At 37.0% G+C, this 26,681-nt stretch overlaps 1 pseudogene; it reads right to left on the bottom strand.

Annotated features, from left to right (window-relative positions):
• Window positions 1–8,617: 8,617 nt before the first annotated feature.
• LOC104105473 (ubiquitin C-terminal hydrolase 12-like) lies at window positions 8,618–16,718 on the bottom strand (annotated as a pseudogene).
• Window positions 16,719–26,681: the final 9,963 nt, after the last annotated feature.

The following is a 26,681-nucleotide window of genomic DNA, read 5'->3' as shown; positions in this document are numbered from 1 at the left end:
TTATCATCTAAGCAAATAATTTAACAACAGAAATGACTCTAGTGGGTCTCAACAGGATAAACATTTAGCCTTACATGATTTCTAACATGAATTTGCAGCTCAATTACTCTAACACATAGAGATCACATGAATAGCAACAAGGTTTGATGACTATACAGTACCACAAAATCAATCGGATCACAATTACTACGGTTCACGCCCACACGCCCGTCACCTAGCATGTGCGTCACCTCAACACCAATCACATAACATGCTGTATAACTCTGCTATCTCTACATGCCAATGCACATGCTGTATGTGATTCACCATGATGTCAGCCTCATGTGCTCACACTCTCGAATGCTCAATCACTCGGTACTGTATATGGCCCAGGGAAGATCCATCCCGGAATATATACATCATTGACTATAAGTCACCCAGTACCAAGGAAGGCTAATCCAGCCACGTGGAGAAGATCCATCTCCGGGTATCAAGTACTTCGGACAAGATCCATGTCCAGGGAAGATCCATCCCTCAATAATATCAACCGCGCTCACTGGGGGGTGTGTTACAGACTCCGGAGGGGCTCCTACAGCCCAAGCGCTATCATAAAATCAGTATAACCGCTACGGCGTGCAACCCGATCCCATAACTGTCACTCATAATCAGGATCTCAGCCTCACTCAGTCATTAATCTCTCCAGTCTCACTCACGGGCTCACAATATCATGAAAACTAGCCCGAAATAATGATATGATGTATCAATAAATAACAACTAAGACGGAGATATGATATGATATGGATGAACATGACTGAGTACATAATATCAATGAAATCAGTGAGATGATAGCAAGAAACGACCACTAGGGGTCCCAACAGTACCAGCATAAAGCCTAAACATGATATCAATAAAATAGAGTCACTATACAGTGCCATGGAATCAACCAGGCCACAATTCTCACGGTGCAAGCTCGCACACCCGTCACTTGGCATGTGTGTCACCTCAATACCGATCGTATAGCACATAGTTCGGGGTTTCAAACCCTCAGAACCAAGTTTGAAAGTGTTACTTACCTCAAACCGAGCAAATCCTACTCCAAAATGCCCTTGCCTCTCGAATCAGTCTCCAAACGCCCCGAATCTAGCCACAAGCAGTAGCGTATAATTAATATAGGCTAAAGGAATCAATTCTACAAGAAAAATACAAAATTATAAGCCAAAATCCGAAACAGGCTCGACCCGGCCCCAAGGCCTACGCCTCGAAATCCGACAAAAGTCACAAAACCTGAAAGCTCATTCACTCACGAGTCTAACCATACCAAATTCATCAAAATCCGACACCATTTGGTCATCCAAATCCCCAAAATTCACTCTCCAATTCTCAAGCCCTAAATCCCCCAAATTTCACTTCAAAATCTCACTAATTAGGTGGGGAATCAGTGGAAAAATAAGTTTTATGGTCCAAAACGAGTACAAGAAGCTCACCTCAATAATCATCTCGAAAATCTTCTCCAAAATCGCCTAAGTCCGAGTCCAAAATGTTGAAATAAGACTAAAATCGCGAACCCTTGCTTTTAAACCTTTTACCCAGACCTTTCGCATCTGCGGACCTATTGTCGCACCTGCGACGCCGCATCTGAGGTGAAAATGCTGCTTCTGCGGAAGTCACTTGTACCTCCAGGGCCCGCACCTGCGCTCCAGGTTCCGCACCTGCGAACGCGCATCTGCGGCCCTGGCCTTGCTTCTGTGGAGTCACTCTCTCCCAGCTGCCCCCGCACCTGCGCCCAGTTGTCCGCATCTGTGCTACCGCAGGTGCGGGAAATTCTTCGCACCTGCGACCCCTGTCCTTCATGGCCTTGCCCGCATCTGCGATTCATGCCACGCTTCTGCGTGCTCGCACTTGCAGTGCCCACTCCGCAGGTGCGGTTACACCAGTAGCAGCAGCTCTTTAGCTGCTTCATCAACTCAAAAACCAAGTCGGTTAACCACCCGAAATCTAGCTGAGGCCCCCGGGACCTCAACCAAACATGCAAACAAGTTATATAACCCAATACAAACTTAGTCGAACCTTCGAATCACTCAAAACAACACCAAAACACTGATTACACCCGGATTCAAGCCTAAAGAACTTCTAAACTTATGAATTCTACAAATGATGCCGAATCATACCAAACCACGCCCGATTGACCTCAAATTTGGCACACAAGTTATATTCAACATTACGGATCTACTCCAACTTCCGGAATCGAAATTCGACCCCGATATCAAAAAGTCAACCCCCATCCAAACTTTCAAAAATTTAACTTTTTCCATTTCAAGCCTAAATCAGCTACAAACCTCCACTTCACAGTCCGGACACGCTCCTAAATTCAAAATCATCCAACGGAGCTAACGGAACCGACAAAGGAGTCGTCTTCACACCATTCCGACTATGGTCAAAATCCTAAGACTTAAACTTCCGGTTTAGGGACTAAGTGTCCCAAAACACTCTGAAACCAAAACAAGACTTCTCGGCAAGTCACATAAGCAGAAACAGATACGGAGAATACAGTAAATAAGGGATCGGGGCTAATACGCTCAGAACGACCGGTCGGGTCGTTACAGCCAAACATACCAACAAGTCTTAAAAAATTATATGAACTTAGTCGAGACCTCAAATCATATCAAACAACATAAAAAACACGAATCGCACCCCAATTCAAGCCTAATTAACTTATGAACTTCTTTCTAACTTCTACATTCGATGCCGAAACCTATCAAATCAACTCCGATTGACCTCAAATTTTGCACACAAGTCATAAATGATACAACAGACCTATTCCAACTTCCGGAAATAAAATCCGAGCCCGATAATTACAAAGTCAACTCTCGGTCAAACTTCTCAATTCTCCAAACTTCCATTTTTTCAACTTTCGCCAATTCAAGCCAAAATCAACTACGAACCTTCAAACCACTATCCGGACACACTCCTAAGTCCAAATTACCATACGGAGCTATCAGAACCGTCAAAACTCCATTCCGGAGCCATTTACACATAAGTCAATATCCGGTCAACTCTTTTAACTTAGGCTTCCAACCTTGGGACTAAGTATCCCAATTCATTGCGAAACAACCCTGAAACCAAACCGACTACCCCGGTAAGTCACATAACAACGATTGAGCACAGAATAAGCAGTAAATGGGGGAACGACGCTACAACACTCAAAACGACTAGCCGTATCATTACAATAAGACATTTGAAGGGTCCAAATTTCTAAGTAGTATATATGATATGATATGTGCATTTTCTCTAATTATTAATATGACTTTTAAGTATAGATATGATCCATCAAAATAAAGTATTTCACATATATTATTTCTCAAAATAATTATCAAGTATTAATGTAAGTTGTAATTCATATATTACAACCTTGAAAATAGACTTCAGCATATTTTCATGCAATTTACGAATTGTATATGATCATTTTCATTTGATAATACAAATAACTATCATAATATATATCCTTAGTTATTTATAATCATAGCATGCATGTAATACAAAATATATATTAGTAGATCATGACCATCTATCCTAATATTTATAGACATTAAATTTCAGAAATCGTAAAGGATAAGTAATCAAAAATTGAGTGGAGTAAAGAAAAGAACCAGAATTTTGCTACTTTCTTCTTGAATAATCACTTTGACTGTTTTGTCCTGATAGTGGTTGGAAAGCTATGAAATCATTTGCAACGGGTGACGACTTGTTCGTCCAATGCAATTTATAACCCATTGGCTTCAGACTACTTGAAATACGATGCTAATAAGTGCATATAAAATAACTACGTTGCCAAATCCAAAAGTTCATTGTCTGACTCATATATAGCATCCTTAGATTTTAGTCTCGGTTAAAGAGCTCCCACGGTCATTGTTCACATTTCCTTGGTTTACTGCCAAATGCAAACCATCAATATGATTGCTACATTTTTGTCCAACATTCATACTCTAATTTTAAACTCTTAATTTAGAACAAAATGCCGAGGTGTCGGTTCAAATATATGTTAAAAATATGAAGCACCGATTGTCCGATTCTGGAATCAATTCATTGATATAGGAAATTACGTAATCCGCTTGTTGCCCTATCAAAGTGATCAAGCCGTCAAAATATCACCACAATGCTCCGCAAATTGTTATGTCGATTTTTAACTTCCAAAAAACCATTACAAATTTCTCAACAGTAAAATGATACCAATCTTGAAGCATCATTTTGACTTCGCCGTTATCATCACAGTAAAATGATAGCAACTTTTGTATTTGGCAGCCTATTAATTTTGTGTTTTAGTTAATGGTGTTAAACTGGCCGGGACAGCCCACTAACGATCCGGTAAAGCCTGGGCCAGCCCAGTCCGGTAAGGGATGTGACGAGTTGGTTAGGGTAGGGAGGTCGGTCCGGACGGGGTCGGGTGAACGCGGCTAGCCCCGTAACCCCTTACCGAGTTTTTATTGGGTTCCAGCTCGGTCCAGCCCGGTAGCCGGTAGGATTTTATTATTATTATTATTATTTTAAAAACTGACCGTTTCCAACGGTCAAAATTTGAGATCGTTGGCCAACGGCTGTTTTTGAAAAACAAATGCCATTTTGGCATACCCCTTAATAAAATAGTCCCCCACCCCTAATAATTAATAAATTAAATTTTTAGCCTTTTAAGAATTATAAATAGCCCTCTTCTTCATTTTTCTCACAAGTTGTTCTCTTCTTCTACTCTAACTCTCTCTCAATTCTCTCTTGATTATTGAATTGTTTATTTCTCTCACGTTCTCAATTAATTTTTATTTCAAGTTTTATCAATTATTTATGGCAGCCATTAAAAAATTATAATTTATAATTATCAAGTAAAGTGTGGTATCATCAAATATCAATTGAAGTGTGATATTATAAATTGATAAGTGGAGTGAGCAACTTTTCAATTTTCAAATATCAAATTTAGTGCGGCATCCGGACTCTCACTACACTCGTTTCATCTCTTTCTCTTCTTTGGTATTTATTTTTATTTTATTATTTAAAATTATTAATTTAATTTACATAATGGATATATTTAGAGCAACCAAAAAAGCTGTACTAGTAGGGGTGGTAGTGGTACTAGAAGAGTAAAAAACAAGAGGTGGTTCTTCTAGTAACTTTACACATATTTCTGAAAGTTCACCTGAAAATATAAATGTAGACTATGAGCAACTACAAGAAGATTATGGTGTAGATGATAATTAAGATAATATTGAGTCACATAACAATCTTGAAACACCATCACCTACACCTGGTACTACTAGTCAAACTACTAGGGGTGACGGTCGTGGTAATATAGGTAGGCCTCCTCTCCCTATTAAGAAGAATCGAAGATTAAGAAGTAAGTGTTGGGATTTTTTTGAAAGACTACAAGAAGATAAAAATTATGTAAGATTTACTATTTGTCAGGAAGTTAATAAACATGAGACCGGGGGTAAGCAAGGGGGAACGGGTCAACTTCGTAGGCACATGGTAGATAATCACCCTATTACATGGGGTGCTGATGAACAATCTAGCCAACAAAAACTTAACCCAGGTACTGGAGGTTTATTGGATAAATACAATAAATTGAAAGATCGGGAAAATTTAGCTAAAATGATTATTTTAGATTGTTTACCTTTTAGCTTTGTTGCTTTACCATATTTTGTTACTTATATTTAAAGAATTTATAACCCTTTATTTAAAGGTATTCCTAGAAGTACTTGTAAAGCTGATATCTTTAGACTTTTTATACAATATCAGACATATATCTATTATTTATTCGCTAGTCTTCCTTGTAGAGTTTCTTTTACTTCTGATATTATTCGTGTAGTTAATAGAAACGATTATTGGACTGTTACATGCTATTGGATAGATGGTAATTTTTGTATGCAAGAACGTATTATTACTTTTAAATATGATGAAGATCAAAGTGATACTGGTGCATTTATAAGTAATACTATTCATAAAATTGCTATATTTTACAATCTTGAAGAAAAAATTTCGTTGTATGTCATTTGATAATGCTTCTAACAACAATGATGCTATTTCACTATTAAAAATGCATCTACACCCGCCACTATCTGAAATATTTCAGGTTAGGTGTGTATGCCATATTTATAATTTAATTGTTAAGTGTGGCCTTGAATTATTTAGAAATGAGATTACTCTAGTTAGAAGAGTTGTTGGTGTAACTCAAGAAAATAATAGAAGTGCTAGATTAAATGCATTTAAGGATAAATGTGAACAATATGGACTAAGACCAAGACTCATACCTGAAGAAATAGTTATTAGGTGGAATTATACTTATTTATTCCTAAGATATTATAAATATAATATAACTGAAGTTGCTAATTCTCATTGTACCGATCCTAACCGTTTGTTAATATCTAGTACTTGGAATGTCATTGAAGATGTTGTAAATTTTTTTTATGTAGCTACACTTGAGTTTTCTGGAGCTTATTATCCTACTATTGCAAATGATTTAGTACATATACCTAAAATTTCTCTTTTACTCCATAATTTTAAGAAGAAAGAAGGATATAGTTCTGTTGTTGAATCTATGCTAGATAAATTTAAGAAATATTTCTATCGTATTCCCCCTATTTACCTAATTAGTACTATTTTAAATCATTCTATCAAGATGACTACTTGTCACCAATTCATCGCTGCTTTATATGACTATATGAATATTGGACCAACTGAAACCCCTGATATTGACACTTGGATTTCTGATCTAAACAAACATTTACAAGCTTTATATAATTATTATGCTAATATTGTTGATGCTTCTTCTGTTGTAGATGCAAATGCAAATATTCCTTCAAGTTCAGTTTCTACAACCGCATCCGGTGCTATGGAGGATGATGATATTGTTGAAGATTATTTAATTTTCTCTACACTAGGGGAGCATTAACAACCGAGTAGCAGGAATATTGATGAACTTCAATTCTACTTGCAAAAGAAAACAGTGCCCCGCACAAAGAAATTTCTACCGCTAGCTTGGTGGAAGACCAACTCAAATTAATTTCCTGTTCTTTCGGCCATGGCTCGAGACGTCTTAAATCTGCTGATTTCAAGAGTTGCATCAGAGAGCACATTTAGCCAAGCAAGACAACAACTAGGAGATACCCGTCACTCAGTGGGTAGCAACGCTTTGGAAGTTCTAGTGTGCTTCAGAGATTGGATAAGATCAGAATGGCAAAATCAAGGACGTGAAGAGGTAGATGAAACGGAGGACCAAGAAATTGGAGATATAATGATTTATGGTTACGATTCAAGCAATGCCGGAAATAAAGAACTCATGTTGACATGGAAGAACTTACAAAAATGATGCGAAGCATGTGATGTACTCTTTCTTATATTTTATAATTGTTGTAAACTTTTAATTTGCAAGTTCAAAAATAAAAAATTCAAAATAGAACTTGCAAGTTAATTTGAAGTATTATTATGCAATTAAATGAAAGCCTTTGAAGTTTTATCTTTACATATTGATCTTATTAAATAATTAAATATTACCACTTAATTTCAATTTTCAATTTTTAAATTTCAAATTTCAAATTTAACACTTTAAACTTAAAGTTTAAAAGTTTAGTTTTATCTCTTAAAATACTTATTTTAGAATTTAGAAGTTTGTAAACACTCAAGTATCAATTACATTGAACAAAAAATCATAATACACTTAAAAAAAAAAATAACCGGTCCTGTTCGAACCCGGATAGGCCAGAACCCAGACGGCCCCACCTAAACTCGAAACTTTCCAACCCACTACCAGTCCGGAATTCCAACCCACTACCCAGCCTGCCACATTAACCGGACGGATTATTTTTTTCCATGACCTGCCCGGCCTAGTCTGTTCGGTAAACACCCATAGTTTAAGTAATACATATAGAGTGCTGTTAAAGTGTTCAAATGGAATAAAGCTAATATAAAGTGCTAAAATGAAAAATAAACTACTGAAGTCAACTTAAAGGGCCGCTTATGGGTTTGGCTAACAAAGTGATAGGGACAAACAAAATTGCTCACCACTTTCAATTGAGACTTAGCCTACGGTTTTGTCGACTTGACAGATGGAAAAAAGGGATAATTACCGAATAATACAGGTTAATTAGAAAAAAAATACTGCCAAATGATCCTCATGTATACCTCCTCAACAACCTGTTCCTCCCTCTCAAATTACTGTTTATCTCACTGAAAGGTGAGCTACAGTGAGGAAAAAAATCATATATACAAGAAACCAAATAAACTTTTGGACATTGAATGAACACTACGTAGGCATTTGAATAATATTGAATTGAAGGTAAAAAAACAAAAGGACTTGAAGTCGAAGTTAAAAAAGATGTTTGTGGAAGTCCAATATGAAGGAGATCAAAGATAGATAGATGTCCACCAACTCCTAGCATGGCAGAGCTAGAAATGCAAACATATATACCACGTCATAGATTGATACAAAATTTGCAAGAATAAAGAAGCATACTACATCTAATAAAAGAAAACCTAGAGGATTTTAAAATGACTACTTCACCAGCAAAAATATCACATACACAGGACTTGTGTTGGGAAAAAATAATAATCTCGTCCAGAAATAATATTCACGGAAAATAATAATAACACAAAAGAGTAACAACGACACCAACTCTTTTAACGAGGTAAATACAATATTCGAGCGGAGCAATATTACCACTATAATATTACAACTTAATAGTGTCAAGAGACTACTACAATTTTGAAAGAAATATCACTCTTTATTTAAAATAACTCACTATAATATTACTGTCTCTCACTATTTATCTCACAGACAACAATCTGTGAATTATTCTTACTGCTTTGCTTTCTGCTTAGTTCTCTTTGTTTTGATGTATTAAACAGAAAGGGGAGCATCTCTATTTATAAATAAATTTGCCAACAAACCAATAAATTATATTGGCTCATTCAACAATTTGTCAGCCGCCCAAGTTGGCTTGAGCCGTCCACTTGCTTTCTGCCACTTTTTTTTTTATCCTTTTCTTTATTTTATTTATGGGTCCCACAACTTAGAAGATCATAAGGTCAATTATAAGCCCTTAATTATTTTTTCCTATGGACGACAAGGTACCGTAGGAGACTAATAGAACTTGGTTTAAGATAAGCTCTTTACACTATGCTTAAACAAAACTTCCAACTCAACCTCCACCACAATACAATCATTGATAATATAACCTTTATTCTGATCATGCAACTGAGTTAGAGGCATAAATTTGGATAACCCCAACTCTGCGCGGCCGTCTTTGTAAACCAATTACAATCTGTCAAAACAAAAAGGGGCAAAAAAAAAACAAATAGCCATTAGACATAAAAACTAAAGTTAGTACGCAAACAAGAATATATAACCAGTACTAATTGATATACTAGCTATCCACGTACTTCCGTTGTGAGGAGAGGCTTACTGAAGATGCGGAGCTAGAATTTGATGTTTGTGGGTTCTAAATTTTAAAATAAAATATTATTTTCAAAAAGAATCGAACCTCATCTTTTCCAACGAACCCACAATCTTTACTATTGAACCAAGACCCCTTTTGTTACTGGGTTCGACAGTATATATTTATATAAATTTAGTAAATATTTCAATACAAATACAGAATTCCGAAAAAAGTCACTGGATTCGCTCGAACCCGCACCCACTACGGTAGCTCCGCCCGAGCTCAAAGTGCACCTATCTATTTGACTCCAATGCCAAGGGTATGTTATTCGGTTTAATTGCCACCATATAATAGTGTTGTGTAACAAACAAACAAAAGAAAAAAAAGTACAACAGGATATATAATAAAAACTCATATAAACCGATCGATAGCTCCAAACTAACATACATAGAGAATCAAGAAGGGCTGTATTTGTTGGCATCTATAAAGTGAGGAAAATCTCAAAGTGAATGCATTTATTTCACTTCAATACTGAAACATTAATTAACTCGCCGACATCTACTTTAAAGTTACTACGAAAATATTTGGAAGAAGAAAACTAGTTGTTGAATTATAGTGACATTCATTTAGCAAGAATTCCATAGGAAAATTTGCTACTAACACAAATAGAAACAAATGATTTCATATAAAGAAATTCCATGCAAAAAAACAAGCTCAAGACTAAATTTAAACGTAAAGTAAGTGAAGTGGGTAACAAAGTAATTAAATACTAGCACCATTAGAATGAAAATTATCTTACAAGATAATCGCTTGTTACATCCACCATCTATTTGATCCTTGATGCAGATGCTGCAATTTGCTTTCACTTTTTTATGGTGATCAAAATCCTTGGAATCAACAGAAACCAAGTATATTGAGATATAAAGTGTCTTATATTTCCCACTCCCTTTTGGAACAAATTTAGCTTCCTACAAGAAGCATAAGGATTCAGCAAAGAATAACTACAGTATGCACAACAAACAAATAAATAATGAAGAAAGTAGTAGTACCATTTGTGATCTCCCACAGTAAATTCTTCAGAAAACCAATCTACCTCTACATTGAAGAAATTATGGATCTTCCATACACGGTTAAAAGCGTCATTAGATTTTACCATGGACAAACATTCACCAATTCCTTGCCTTTTTATAACGAATATCTCAGCTCCAAAGACACACTTGTCGTCAACGAGGTATCCGTTAGAGGCCTCTTTGAATGTTTTGTGAGGGAGAAATTTGGGAATTCCCCACTCGGATTTGATAGATCGAAACCGCCGCATTTTTCCTAAATCAAGGCATTGTAGCATAACAGTTGAAAAAGATGATCAACTGGAATTTTCAACTCAGCCTATCATCAATGTTATTTCAAGATAACAAACCATTTAACCAGAAAGTTAAGTTTCCAAGGAGAAACTCAAGAGAGAAAAATATATATCGAATTAGGACATACTAACATGTATAACACACTAATTAATATTGTACCTTGGACAGCAAGATAATTGTCACAGAGTTGATTGAACAAAAAGAAGGTAAATATAGCATCGACCTCCCAACCAGCAGGTAGGGAACTAAGTCCCAGAAATGGCCAAGTAAACTGAAATATGTTCACTTCTTTTTTCGCTTCTCTTCCCATCAGGATAAATGATCATTTTCCTGCATCAATCCCATGAATTCATTCAACTTGAAGAGGGAAACATGCTTAATTAGCTTGGTACTCCAAAATTTGGAATTTGAAAGCTTGTAAACACAATAATAATGCATTAATTAATGGGGATCAATTAAGCACCATTTATAACCACCAGCCTCAAATTCATTTGATTCATACTTGTCAATGCCACTCTCTGAAAGTAGGGAGAATGACTCAATCTTCAACAAGTAGTGTGTTGGTGAAACACAGTGCCGGCTGAATAAGGTAAGTAAAGCAAGTGTTTAAGGCCCCAAAATTTTAGAGGCCCATTTTACGCTAGTAGTAGATTTATGAAAATTAAATTTTTAAAAATTTAAAAATTTAGAAGTAAAAAGGGTACAATTTTTTAATAAACTAAGAAAATCAAACTTCAAAATTTTGAACAATTAGAAACGTATGAAAATATTTTTAGTTTTCTATTTAGAGGTAAAAGAATTTGATATAACTAGGTGACGAGAATTTGGAAAGACATTGCCTTAACCACGAAAGATATTGATAGTTTAGACTTATTTTTTAAATTAAAAATATTAAAGAAAGATAATACTTGATCAGATCAAAAGACTTGCTTCTTTTTTAAATAACTATATTGTTTATAGAATAATGTTAATTGTAAAGAGGTAAAATAGATAATAATAATAAAACTTTTAAAAATAAATAAATTAAGGCAACTCACAAAGGTTTGGCTTTAGGCCAAAGACTTTGTTGAGGCCGCCTCCGGTGAAACATCTCTTACTTCAACTGTCACTTCTGCCCATTTATATTGCACACAAAACAAAAAATAAAAGGTATAACCACTTAACCAGAAATGTTAAGAGTTCCATCTCACAACAACAACTAATCCCACTAATAGGGTATGAGAAAAGTAGTTTGTACGCAGACCTTGTTGAGTTTTTTATTTTTAAGATGAAATATTCTTAAAATGAGGGTGAATGAGAAATGGAGGGAAAATAAAATTTTGAGTAAAATTTTAAGTTTCCCCCTCTTGACAATGAGACATTGTCCCATATTGGAAGAGGAAAAGATTTTTGGTGGGTATATATATAATTGCTCTTCTTGTAGCTCTTAAAGAGTTAAGAAGAAAGCAAGCCTCGCGCCGTCGTCGTCGTCGCTCGCTCGGCTTCGGCTTCGATTGATTAATTAATTTTTTGAACCAAATTTATTTGTTAATAGTAAATATTAACGTAAGATTATCCACATTTATAACGGATATTTTTCAATCCGTGTATTGACCATTTGGTAGCCGCCTAATGCTCTTCCCACCATGAATGTGCTTGCTCCACCACCATGAAGTGCTTGCTCCACCATGAATGTAATGCTTGCTCCACCATGAAGGGTGGACGTTTGGCTTGCACTCCCTCTTGGTTGCTATAAATAGGAGCAGCAAATGTTGAAGTGAAACACTCGGAACTCAACTGAAATTACCAAGAACTCAACATACAATTGGCTATACATTGCACTCCTTCCTCTCAGAACTTCCATACGTTCTTCTGAGTATATACTCCTTCGTTCTGCATTGTTTTTAACTTCAAACAAAGCAACTGTAAGTGTGATTTGCTACCGAACTTTGTGTTCGCTGAAACACTGGGGTTTGAAGTACCGCTACACCAGTGTGTTATTCGTTCTATCCTGGGAGGAAATAATCCATTACCTTGGGTACTAGGAGGGGATTAAATTCCTTAAGGAAACACTGTGAATTCAGTGGGCTCGAATTTATTATTGTTTCATTACGTTAACTTATATTTTGCAGAATTATTATTTACAAATACAGCAATATTGGCGGGAATAACAGACCTTACCTGAGGCTGTTTCCGATAGACCCTCGGCTCCCTCCCTCCAAAAACTCCTCACCTTGCTCTTGGGGTGACTTGAACTCACAACCTCTTGGTTGGAAGTGGAAGGTGCTCACCACTAGAGCAACTTACTCTTGTCAAAAGAGTTCCATCTAACAACAATTACTATAATTTGTACAAGGAAATTCCAAAAGAAACTACAATGTCACACCTAGGACTTGAACTGTGACCAAAAATAAAATTTTAACTGTTTATATATAACAACAAAAATAAAGATCATTATTTGCATAGTACTATAATTTTTTATTCAATTGAACCCCCCTTATTCCTACCTAGCTCCGATCTACCCCTGGGGTACTAGTGGCGGAGCCATATTCAATGCTGAAAAATTGAGCCATACTAGATAATTTTTTTGTTTTATGTATATTTGAATCCCTTCTTTTGAGTGTATTTAATTTTTTATATTTTGATACCTTCCATGGAAAATTGTGATGTACTATCCGTTTGGAGCAAAGCTTTAAACAGTTCACCAGAGTAGTACAGTTGTATTCATGTCGCAAAGAGTCAGCTTCCATGGACTTTACACACACTGACACACATACACTTGCAGGCGTACACACATACTATATATATATATATATATATATATATATATATAGATAGATAGACCAAAAGAAAGAAACATAATGTTAAAGCACATTGGATTGGAACACTAATGAACCTTCATCTTCATGAGCAATCAATCCCGTGCCAATGTTGCTGCCTTGGATTTTGGAGGGATTGCCTCTTTTCTTCATATAGAGACACACACACACACTAACAAACATGTACACACTCCATCCAAAAAGGAAGAAATATAATCCCATGCTATAATGTTGCTGAGGATAAAAGAATTTTCTCTACTTGGTCCACTTCATGTTCATTGGGATTTTGCTTATATAACCCTTTAGCTTTAGAGTTCTAAAGGGATTTGGAGTTTTAAAGTGATTTGGAGAGAGAATGCGTCTTCTTTTTTTTAAACCTTAATCAGACACTTTAACTTTTTTAAAGTGTTACTTTATGAAACGACGAATTTTGCGTGGTAGCATCGTTTCTTTGCTTTTTTCTTCTCATCTTGCTCTTCTTTATTATTAAATAATCATATTTTATTATTTATCTTATTTTTTTATATATTAATTCTACTCCATATCCTATTTTTTCCTAGTAATGTTACAAGTTTATTCTTCATATTGTTAGTGCGTGACATCATGAAACGACGACAAACGATATGATTTATCCAAAAATTATATTTATTAAACAATACAATACAATACATTATGAAACGAGACAACAATCCAAACAAGCAGTAAAGACCTGGCGACATGCTAATTGTGGGAAAATTAAAGGGGTTGTAACGCTGCTTTGCCGCCTAAGCAAGCCTATTTCATTAGTGGCCCTATTCTTCGTTTTTTACTATTGGTTTTAACTTAACATTTTGACTTTTCATATTTGCACGTCTACTCTATATCTATATCTATATCTATCTATATTTTATTATAAAAGCATGAATACAATGTCGGTTCACAAAAATAACCTTATAATATTAAGCATAATAACTCATATAAAAGGACATGACCGGAATTTTAAATATTAGCCTTATAATCCTATTAGTTTTAGGACATAATACTACACATTAGGAATCCTACATGATTACCTTTAGGAATCCTATTAGTATAATTACTTTCGAGATGTCTAATTCATATAAAATTGAACAAGTAAATATCTTTAGTCATGTATTCCTATTACTTTTAGGATATATATACTTCTTAAAAATTTCTATTACTAATTTAATTTGAAACGTATTATAATGTCCTATTACTAATTTAATTTGAGAATATATTATATTGTCCAAATCTATTTAGAAAAAAGGAGAGCCTATATTATTATAAAAGCATAAATACATTATTAATATACCAAAATAGCCCTAAAATATTAAGCGGAAGAACTCATAGGGAAAGGACATAACTGCAATAACATATTTTTTGGACTACAATACCTTATATGCTAATTTTTAATATTTAAAAATTTAAAATTAATAAAATTTTATCTATTAAATTCTTATTAAAAATATGTAGGAAGATTTAATAAAAATAATTTCATAAGAATCCTCTGTATTGGCAATACATTACCACTCCATAATGTCCAATAAAAATAAAAAATAAAAGTAATATTAAATGGACTGCAAAAAGAGTTAAAATTGAGAAACAAATACCCCCATAATAATATATTTTAATATTATATTTGAACTATTTTCTACTCAAATAAAAAACAATTATCAATTTTTCGTGTAATATTAAAAAATATCCAATTATTAAACAAAAACTAAAAAAATATTTAAGAATATAAATGTGTGAGAAAGAGAAAAAAAATGGTTGGCAAGAGTCAATACCACTAATGATTCTACAAACATAACGATGTAAAAGCAAAATATCATATCAATCTTTTATTCTTTGAAAATAAAATTTATGGTGGATAGAATTATAATTAAGATTAAATACTCACAAGAGATGACTAATATTAAGATCTGAATCAACATAGAATAAATTATTTTTTATATTAAAATCAAATAATTAAATCTTTTAATTAATTATTTAGCAAGAGAATCCAATTCAATGATTTTTTAAATTCATCATATGAGTAAAAATTCTTATTCAAGTTAAAAAAAAAATCTTAGGGTACATAAATTTATTTCAAATAAATAGCGTTAGAACACAAAATAAAAATGTTAGTATATTATTAAGAATCAAAATATTATTAGCATCTTCCTCCGCATCTCGTGCAACTTTTTTTCGTTGTTGGGTTGCCTCTCTTGCAGCTAAATCAACATTATCATCATCTCCATCCATAATTTCTTTGGTTGAGGATTGCCTAACCTTCTCTATATTTTCGGGGAGATTTCTTTCCTTCCTCAACTGTCGCTGTTGTTTCTCGATTTCTGATTCGTATGGTAGCAAATCTTTCCCAGAAGATCGAGTCATGCACCAATCTAACCTGTAGCCTGTGCACAGTTAAAAGCAGCAACGTAAAACATAAAAAATAAAATAAAAATTCCTGAATTAGCACTACAAACTATTTCAAACACTATTGATTGCCAATCACCGGCAACAACGCCAAAATTTGGCGAGCTTAAAATACACTTAAATATGCTCGCTAGTCGAATATAGTATAATATAATATCGTATCCACAGGGATTGGAGTTAAACAGTATTATCGTAGTTTGTAGCTAGATTGCTATCCAAGATAATCAACAGTTTAGAATTATGTGATTTAAAACTAAAATTAACTAAGAATCTAAAGCTAATTGACGAATGACAATCGAAACAAAAGTAAGCAAGGAAGATATCAATGGGAGAAAATAGGGATTGATTGGATAGGTGCAAGATAAATGTCTGAAATTTAACTCTAGTTAATTCACTTCTAATGTTCAAGTGAGTCTCTCGAACTCACTCAATTATTAGTTCAAACGTTTAGTAGAAACTCCTCTCTCGATTAAGTCTCAACCTCACAATATGAACCAATTTAAGCTCGGTGAAGATATGCATGATTTCGTAGTGGATTGGTCTTTAGGAGAACCTCTCTCGATTATCCTCCTAACTAGGTCTAATCAACAATTCAACTAGCCTCTTTCAATTATCAAGAAGAATTAATGAATTCAACCAATAATATAATGCAAAGATATCATATGAATATGTAGATCCTGGGTCAAATAGTACTGAAGCATCCCTACCGCAGACAGAAAAATACCGGTGATCACAGCATATGAGGCCATTGCATCTGGTCTGATCGGAAAAGGATAGAACCTAGCTGGAGCGCCACCTGACTGGCCCCCACCCGACTAGCCTCCACCTCTAGGACGACCCTTACCCACCTGCCCTCCGCCTCTGGGCGGCCGGACAACTGGTGGGGAAACTGATGCTGGAACCATAGACTGCTGACCCTGCTGCACTGCCTTGCCCAAAAGCCTGGGGCTGAACCTCCGTACATGACTAAGGTCCCCGCACTCGAAACAACCTCTCGGTACGGTGGACTGCTTGTAAGGCCCTGTTAAAACTTTTCTAATGATTTAAGATTTTAAAGTGCCCCAACGGTATTTGGGAACAACGTGTTCGAGTATTAAAGGAGACCCATGGGATAGAACCACATTATTTTGAAATAAAAAATATATGTTTAACGTGTGTTGAAACATACTAAGGAGTTTTGTGAATGGCAAGAATTCGCATGGAACAAGTTGGATACATTAAGTGGAAAGGATGTCTCAATTCGCACAAGATTCTACTTCAAAAGCATGCTGATACCAAACTAAAATGACTTAGGAGCTAATCTACCTATCAAAATAAAGCTCTTTGAGTCTAGTTTCTAACGCTTCAAACCGTTCGTCATTTGGACACTCCTAAAAGAAGTTATGTTCAAATTCCCAAAGGCTGAAAGAATGTGACTGTGCTATAACCCTTGCGAAGCCAGGTCTCTAGCACGCTAGACCGTGCGATAACCCTTACGAAGCCAGGTCTGTAGCGCGCTAGACCGTGCTATATCCCTTGCAAAGCTTGGTCTGTATCTCACTACAGAGCTCGCGAAGCCTGGTCTGTAGCTCGCTATAAACCGTGCCTAGCCCGGTCCGGATTTTTGAGGGTCTGTTTTTCTAATTTCATAACCCGACCCTACTTCCTATAAAAATATCTTAGGGTCATTTTGGATGGATAATCTAATATTTTTAGAGAGGGTAAAGTACCCTACAGTGAGAGGAGGAATTCCTAAGCCCTTGTTCATCAAATCTTGCTCAAGCCTTGAAATCCAACAAGAAATCCCTCAAGTTCTTCATCTAAGAGGTAAGGTTCCATACCCTAGTTTTCAATTTCGGATTTGGATAGAAGATGGTTGATTAAGAGTATAATTCTTGGGTGTAAGCGTATTATTTATACATGCATGTACCAATAATATTTGTGGGAAGATTGTTGAGCTCAAATAAGTAAAGATTGGTTCTGAAATGAAGGAAATCTTGTAGAAGAACCTTGTAGTCAAATTTGCACACCTAGTGTTTGATAAAATGCTCAAATGAGCTGAAACCACAAATATCTTCCTAATTATGGTTCAATTTTGTTATGTCTCAAAATAGATTGGGATTGCTAGGATTTTCGGAACGTCGTAGTAATTTAAGGAAAGCTCAAATCGGGGTATGTTGGCTAAACTACTCTTTTAGAAATAAATTCCATGATGTTCCCGTAAGTTTTAAGTATGGTTGGCTCAAGTTCCTTATTCCCATATTCCTAGTTGTTCCCAATAAATTCGATTGTCCCGAGTTAGCAAAGTGTTGAGAATTATGCATTCAAAATATTTTCTGAATGTTCCCATCACATTATGTTATACTTCGGGAATATGTTTAATAATGATATGTGTATTAAAATGTTATGGCTTTGAGTAGTGTTTCAAATGAAAGTTTATCATGCCAAATTGTGGGAGAAAAACTCAATGTGCTTAAGACCCTTAATTGCTCATATGTGTACCTAAAGTCTTGGTTGGAAATGCCTTGTTGTTGATAATGTATAAAGATGCTCGAAAGTGAAAGAAGTGAGTTGGTGATATAAATTGTGGCCACCGTGCCAAGAATGAAATTTATACTTGTGGCCAATGGTGCCAATGAAATAAAATGATGTGAGAAAGGTTAATAAATGAGCCTTGATTCAATTGTTCCAAATTAACTTCGAAAATAGATTTGCCTAAAAGCTTATGTACTCAAGTCATGCCCAAATCAAGTTGTTTCAACTAATGCTATACTTTGTAAATATTTCCAACATGTTTTGAGCTCTTATGTATTCATGAGTTGAAAATGTGTATTGCCCTTTGGGGAAAAAGTGTTTCAAGAATAAATGATGCGTTACTCGTGTATGATTTTAACTTGTGCTTCGATTGGAATGATCTAGTTGTGTGTTAGTGCGAGAAGAGGTCTCTCATGAAATAGATGAAGAAAGACGACGAGGGACAACTGAAAATGTCACGATCCGAAATTTCCCACCGACAGGACCGTGATGGCGCCTAACATTTCACTTTCTAGGCAAGCCAACGTTAGAAAATCGTTAAACCAATTCCTTATTTCCATTCAGTAAATAACAATAATTAACTAAGATGAAATATAAGAGGTGCGGAATTTTATAAAACTGTATTAATTACTACCACCCGGATCTGGAGTCACGATTCACGAGCATTATAGAATTTACTACATGTAATAGTCTGAAAGAAATACAACTGTTTGAATGAAAGAAAACAACAGTGACATAAAAGGTAGACGGGGACTTCAAGGTCTGTGAACGCCTATAGATCTACCCTGAGTCTCCGGACAGCGGACATATAGCAAAATCTCGATCAACCTGAGCCAATATCAAAGTCTGCACAGAAAGTATAGAGTGCAGCATCAGTACAACTGACCCTATGTACTGGTAAGTGTCGAGCCTAACCTCGGCGAAGTAGTGACGAGGCTAGGACAAGACACCCACATATAACCTTAACAGTATAATCATGCTAGTGGCAACAAAAGTAAATAAAGAAATAATGCAGAAATAATTGGAAGGGAACATACAGTGGGGGAATACAACATAAAGAGTGAGAATAATGAAAAGACAGAATTAAACCGGAAATCCTTAAACGAATTGAGCAATTAAAACAACAAGGAAAACTGCACGGCATCACCCTTCGTGCTTTTACTCTCAACCTCACCAAATAATAAATAAGACTGCACGGCATCACCCTTCATGGTTTTACTCTCTTCCTCACAATATAATTAATTTATGCACGGCATCGCCCTTCGTGCTTTATGCTTTACACTCTTCCTCACCATATAAATAAATCACGCACGGCATCACCCTTCGTGCTTTACACTCTTCCTCACGATATAAATATATCATGCACGGCATCACCCTTCGTGCTTTACACTCTTCCTCACAATTCACAGAATCAATAACAACGGATAGAGAGAAGTTTCACAAAGAAATCAATATTTCATCAATGATTACTTTCACAATTTAACATCTCAACCTCGAATCAATATACACAATTTTATCAACCTTGGTGGAACCGGATACAAGTCTCCCAACATTTCAACAACAACAATAAGCATGGATAACAAGATTTAAGACTACAAATTTGCAAGAATAGAATTTTACTCGCATGCTGTGACTCGACCACAACGCATAGATGCTCGTCACCTCAACTATACATCGTATTCAACAACAAAACACGTAGCAAATACTCACACAATACCTATTCCCTCAAGCCAAAGTTAGACACAACACTTACCTCCATTTCGCAAGCCACTCACTGCTCAAGTATCGCTTTCCCTTTAGAATTCATCTCCAACCCACTCGTATCTAATTATAATTAGTTTAATATCATCAATTATCGCTAAAGGAATCAACTTTAATGCATAATTACAGTTTTCCTAAGTTTTCCCAACAAAAGTCAAAAACCGACCCCGGGCCCGCTTGGTCAAAACCAGAGGTTCGGACCAAAATCTATTTACCCATTCACCCCCGAGCCCGAATATATAATTGATTTTGGAATCCGACCTCAAATTGAGGTTTAAATCCCCAAATTTACGAAATTCTTAGTTTCTACCCAAAACCCTTAATTCTACCATGAAAACCTTAGATTTTAGGTTGAAATCTTGTAAAATGTAGTGAAAGATTGAAAAAACCCAGTTTAGAATCACTTACCTATGATTTGGGGAAGAGATGGTCTTTGGAAAATCGCCTCTTGTGTTTTAGGTCTTGAAAATTTGGAAAATGAATGAAAATTCCCATCCAAAAGTCATTTTAATCAGCTGCAGATGTCGCATTTGCGACCTGAGCTTTGCAAATGCGAAGCCCTTCACACTTCTGCTTCCTTCGCAAATGCGAAGATAAGTTCGCAAATGTAACCTTGAATCTTCGCAAATGCGACTAAATGATCGCATTTGCGATCACTGCCCTTCCCCGACTCCCTTCGCAAATGCGAAAACTATTGGCCCAACTTATCTTCGAATTTGCGATGAGAAGCTCGCAAATGCGAACCTCTCAGAGGTCGCAATTGCGATGCTTGATCTCGCAAATGCGAGATCAGAGGCCTGCAATAATATCAGATGCCCAGCTGTGTTTTCCAAGCCAAATCTCACTCCGTAGCCTATCTGAAACTCACCCGAGCCCTCGGGGCTCCAAACCAAACATGCACACAAGTCTAAAAATATCATACGAACTTGCTCGCGCGATCAAATAGCCAAAATAACACATAGAACTACGAATTTAGTACCAAATCAAATAAAATTCTCAAGAACACTTTAAAATTTATATCTTCTCAACTGGACGTCCGAATCACGTCAAATCTATTCCGTTTCTCACCAAATTTCACAGACATGTCTTAAATATCATAATGAACCTGTACCGGGCTCCGAAATCAAAATATGGGCCCGATACTAACAATGCCAAATATCAATCAATTCTTAAAAACAAATAATTTCCAAACTTTTAATTTTTATCAAAAATTCATAACTCAAGCTAGGGACTTCCGAATTCGATTCCGGGCATACGACCAGGTCCCATAATTTGATACGGACCTACCGGAACAGTCAAAATATGGATCCGGTCCCGTTTACTAAAAATGTTGACCGAAGTCAACTAAAATCAACTTTTAAGGTAAAAATTCTTATTTTCATTAGTTTTTAACATAAAAGCTTTCTGGAAACCTTCCCAGACTGTGCACGCAAATCGAGAAAGGCAAAAATGACATTTTTAATGTTTAAGAGCGCAGATTCGAGTTCTAAAACATAAGATGACCTTTTGGGTCATTACATTCTCCACATCTAAAACAACCGTTCGTTCTTGAACGGACATAGAAGAGTACCTGGGCTGGTGAAAAGGTGGGGACATCTACTCCGCATATCGGACTCGGACTCCCAAGTAGTTGCCTCAATAGGATGACCTCTCCACTACACTCGAACTGAAGGGTAACTCTTTGATCTCAACTGGCGAACTTGCCGGGCCAGAATTGCCATCGGCTCCTCCTCGTAAGTCAAATGCTTGTCCAACTGGACAGAGCTGAAATCTAACACATAGGATGGATCACCATGATATTTTCGGAGCATAGACACATGGAACACCGGATGAACCGCTGATAAACTAGGTGGTAATGCAAGCCTCTAGGTTACTTCACCCACCCTTCCAAGAATTTCAAAGGGTCTGATATACCTAGGGCTCAACTTGCCCTTCTTTCTGAACCTCATTACACCTTTCATAGGTGAAACCCGGAGCAATATTATTTCTCCAACCATGAATGCAATATCATGAACTTTACGGTCGGCATAACTCTTTTTCCTAGACTGAGCTATGCGAAGTCGATCCTGAATAATCTTGACCTTATCCAAGGCATCCTGTACCAAATAGGTACCCAACAACCAAGCCTCTCCCGGTTCAAACCAACCAACTGGCAATCGGCATCGCCTTCCATATAATGCCTCATATGGAGCCATCTGAATGCTCGACTTGTAGCTATTATTATGAGCAAACTCCGCAAGTGGCAAGAAATGATCCCAAGAACCTCCAAAGTCTATAACACAAGCGCGGAGCATATCTTCCAAAATCTGAATAGTGCACTCTGACTGTCCGTCTGTGTGTGGATGAAATGTTGTACTCAACTCCACCCGCGTGCCTAAATCACGCTGTACAGCCCTCCACAAATGTGAGGTAAACTGCGTACCTCGATCTGAAATAATAGACACGGGCACCCTGTGAAGGTGGACAATCTCACGAATGTAAATTTCAGCTAACCTCTCTAAAGAATTGGTAACTGCCACTGGAATGAAATGTGCTGACTTGGTCAACCTGTCCACAATGACTCAAACTGCATCAAATTTTCTCTAAGTCCGTGGGAGCCCAATAACAAAATCCATAGTGTTACGCTCCCACTTCCACTCAGGAATTTCTAACTTTTGAAGCAAACCACCAGGTCTCTGATGCTCGTACTTAACTTGCTGACAATTCAGACACTGAGCTACATATGCAAATATATCCTTTTTCATTCTCCTCTACCAATAATGCTGCTGCAAGTCCTGATACATCTTGGCGGCGCCCGGATGAACAGAATACCGGGAACTGTGGGCCTCCTCAAAAATCAACTCACGAATTCCATCCACATTAGGAACACAAATACGACCATGCATCCTGAAAAATCCATCATCTCCAACAGTAACCTGCTTGGCACCACCGTGCCGCACTGTGTAAGCTAGAACCCGACTAGGTTCTGAAACATCTAACCTCATGAACTGATTAGCCAAAGTCTGAACATCTGCAGCTAATGGCCTCTTACCAACCGGAATATACGCAAGACTGCCCATACTCACAACCTTTCTACTCAAAGCATCGGCCACCATATTGGCCTTTCCAGGGTGATACAAAATGGTGATATCATAGTCTTTCAACAACTCCAACTATCTTCTCTACCTCAAATTAAGATTTTTTGTTTGAACAGATACTGAAGGCCGCGATGATCAATAAATACCTCACACGAGATGCCATAGAGGTAATGCCTCCAAATCTTCAGCGCATGAACAATGGCTACCAAATTCTAAGTCATGAACATGATAATTCTTCTCGTGAACTTTCAACTGTCGTGATGCATATGCAATTACCTTGCCATCTTGCATTAGTACTGTACCAAGCCCAATGAGAGATGTGTCACAATATACCGTATACGATCCTGAACCTGTGGGTAATACCAACACTGGTGCCGTAGTCAAAGCGGTCTTGAGCTTCTGAAAGCTTAACTCACACTCTTCTGACCATCTGAATAGGACACCTTTCTGGGTCAATCTGGTCAATGGGCTTGCTATAGATGAAAACCCCTCCACGGACCGATGATAATAACCTGTTAAACCCAGGAAACTCCGGATCTCTGTAACTGAAATAGGTCTAGGCCAATTCTGAACATTCTCAGTCTTCTTAGGATCCACCTTTATGCCTTCTACCGATACAACATGCCCCAAAAGGCAACTGAGTCTAACCAAAACTCACATTTTGAAAACTTGGCATATAACTGATTATTCTTCAAAGTGTGAAGCGCACTTCGAAGATGCTGCTCATATTCCTCTCGACTGCTAGAGTAAATCAAGATATCATCAATGAATATAACCACAAAAGAACCCAAATAGGGCTTGAACTCCCAATTCATCAAATCCATTAGTGTTGCTGGGGCGTTGTTAAGCCCAAATGATATTACTAGGGATTCGTAATGCCCATACCGAGTCCGAAAAGCTGTCTTAGGGACATCAAATGCCCTAATCTTCAACTGATGGTAACCAGACCTCATAATTATTTACCCAAATTAATGAGTCACATTTAACACCACCTGGGCGGGCACCTATCTCGTTTGTTAAAACTTAATAATTACAACACGAATTTGGCAAGTATGCACAGAGAATTTCATACAAAAAATTTTTCAAATAAGCCTAGCAGGCATGACTCCCTATTAGTACTGTAGTACAAATTAATTTTTTTCACAAGGGAGAATTTAAACACAAGAATTTTTATCACAAGGATCTCGTCCTTATATAACTTCCACCGTAGCTCATATCCCGGTTTAATCATATCAATTTATTTTAAAATACGAGGACCTCGCCCTCAATTCTGAATCACAAGTAATATGCACATCTTGCCAATCGAAACTTTCCACTTTCTCCTTTTAAATAACTTTCGTTAAACAAAATCACAACACATAATGAACCCCACACCGGTAGGGCATGTAATTCACAATTTGTAAATAAATTATCCGGAAATACATCAAAACATACCAAAATAAGTACCAGAAAGGCACATTTAGCCTCACACATCTTATTAGAGTCCATCATGGAATGATAGGTTTAGTTATCTCCATAAAACCTCCCAACAAAAGTAAACACATAAGTAGATTATAGAATTACGAAGCTCACTTATAAGTGGAGTACAATATGAGGACTCGTCTTGATACTCAGAACCGAATCAAGTTAAGGAAATTATTCCTTTATTTTAAATCGAGGTCGTACCTATAACGACACCATCTGATGTAACGACCTCCACCATACTATAAAACAAATATAACAACGGATGGGTCTCCACCTCTAGGACGCCTTCTACCCGCCTGTCCCCCACCCTTAACTGGTCGTGTGGGTGGTGTAGTAACTGCAATGGGGCACGTAGCCTGAGTGCTTTGATGAAATATGCCTCTCCCAAGTTTGGGATAATTTTCTCATGATATGCCTAGTATCGCCGTATTCATAACACCCCTTTACGGGTTTGGCTGCTCATATTGAGTCTGTGCCAGATAACTGGAATAACTATTGTAGGAAACTCATGCCGGTGGTGCATTAAAAGAACTTACTGGAGCACCCCGGGTAATCCGAAGTGCGGACTTGGCTGGCCGACTGCCCTAGCCCCTGCCATAATGATTTTTACCTGCAGAGTAGTATCCACTAAATCCCCCAGAACTTCGAAACGTCTTGGTCTCCTTATCTTGGCAATTTCTACCACTAGCGGAAATGAAGTATTAGCCCGTAGCTCCCGAGTCGTACAAAATTTTACGATTATAATTGGGTCCTTCAATTAGTCTTTGGACTCGCTCTCTGGCTATAGGAAGCAAAGTAGGAATATGACGGGCTAACTTATTGAACATGATGGCATATTATGACACCGTCATGGTTACCTGACGCAACCGTTCAAACACTATGCGCCACGTATTACGGAGAGTCCGGGAACAAACTTTTTCAAAAGCGTTTATGAGGACTGAGCCAAGTGGGCGGTGTTGCATTGGCTGGTCTGCCCTCTTCATAGGCTTGCCACGGACACCTGTGCAAAATTACCTCTCCCAAGGCCAATTTCTTCTTTTGTTATGCTGACTTAACACTGTTGAGCTGACCCATTTCTTAACATACTCTTCGATTCATCTCAGAGGTAACCCTTACCCCTATTTATACACAACGATCACAAAAGTAGAGCTCCATACAGACAAATCTTGGCACGAACCACATAGTCCAGAATCTTGTCAACCACTGTACTTCCTCCGAAGCACCCCAAAATCCGCAACCATGGCATCCACGCTGAGTAGACCTACTGTAAATTTAATGTTATTTCTCTAACTCCTTGGGTACTGAAGTATAGGATTATTAAGTAGGCGGACATACCGAAAGTCCTAACCTTATCCTCTACAACATCTCAGGCCTCAAACACATGTAAATTTTGGGAGAACCTTTCAGTACCACATATATACATTTCAGGCCAAAACTGATATAACATATGACTCGCAATCCATTCATTGATAGTGGAATCCCCCACTCGGTGCGAAGTCATAGTTCACCACATCCGATGGTCCACAATATTAACCTTCACAACTCGTATAAATCAACCAGATGCCAAGGTACGTTGAACCCCCCACATTATTCATTGGGTGATCTCTTTATACGTCCGCATCTTCAGTCGGAGACCACACGTTGAGGAAATGTTTGAGCATCTCTGGCTCCCTCGTAGTTCATCTACGGCATCACGAACCGTCGACACACAACTGATACCGAGTGCGCAATGTCATACACAAGTAGATAGAAAGGAATGTGAGATATAGCTTTCAAGCAAAATCATTGCCGCACGTTAAGGAATGAAAAAAGGTGATATTGTTCCTAAACCTCATAGCCTCTGAGAGATAAGTACAGACGCCTCCGTACCAATCCTTCAGACTCTACTAAGCTTGC

Source organism: Nicotiana tomentosiformis, chromosome 3 (assembly GCF_000390325.3).
Source record: "Nicotiana tomentosiformis chromosome 3, ASM39032v3, whole genome shotgun sequence".
NCBI classification, from domain to species: Eukaryota; Viridiplantae; Streptophyta; class Magnoliopsida; order Solanales; family Solanaceae; genus Nicotiana; species Nicotiana tomentosiformis.
Note: the sequence above shows the minus strand (reverse complement) of the source record. Positions and strands in the feature narration are given on the sequence as shown.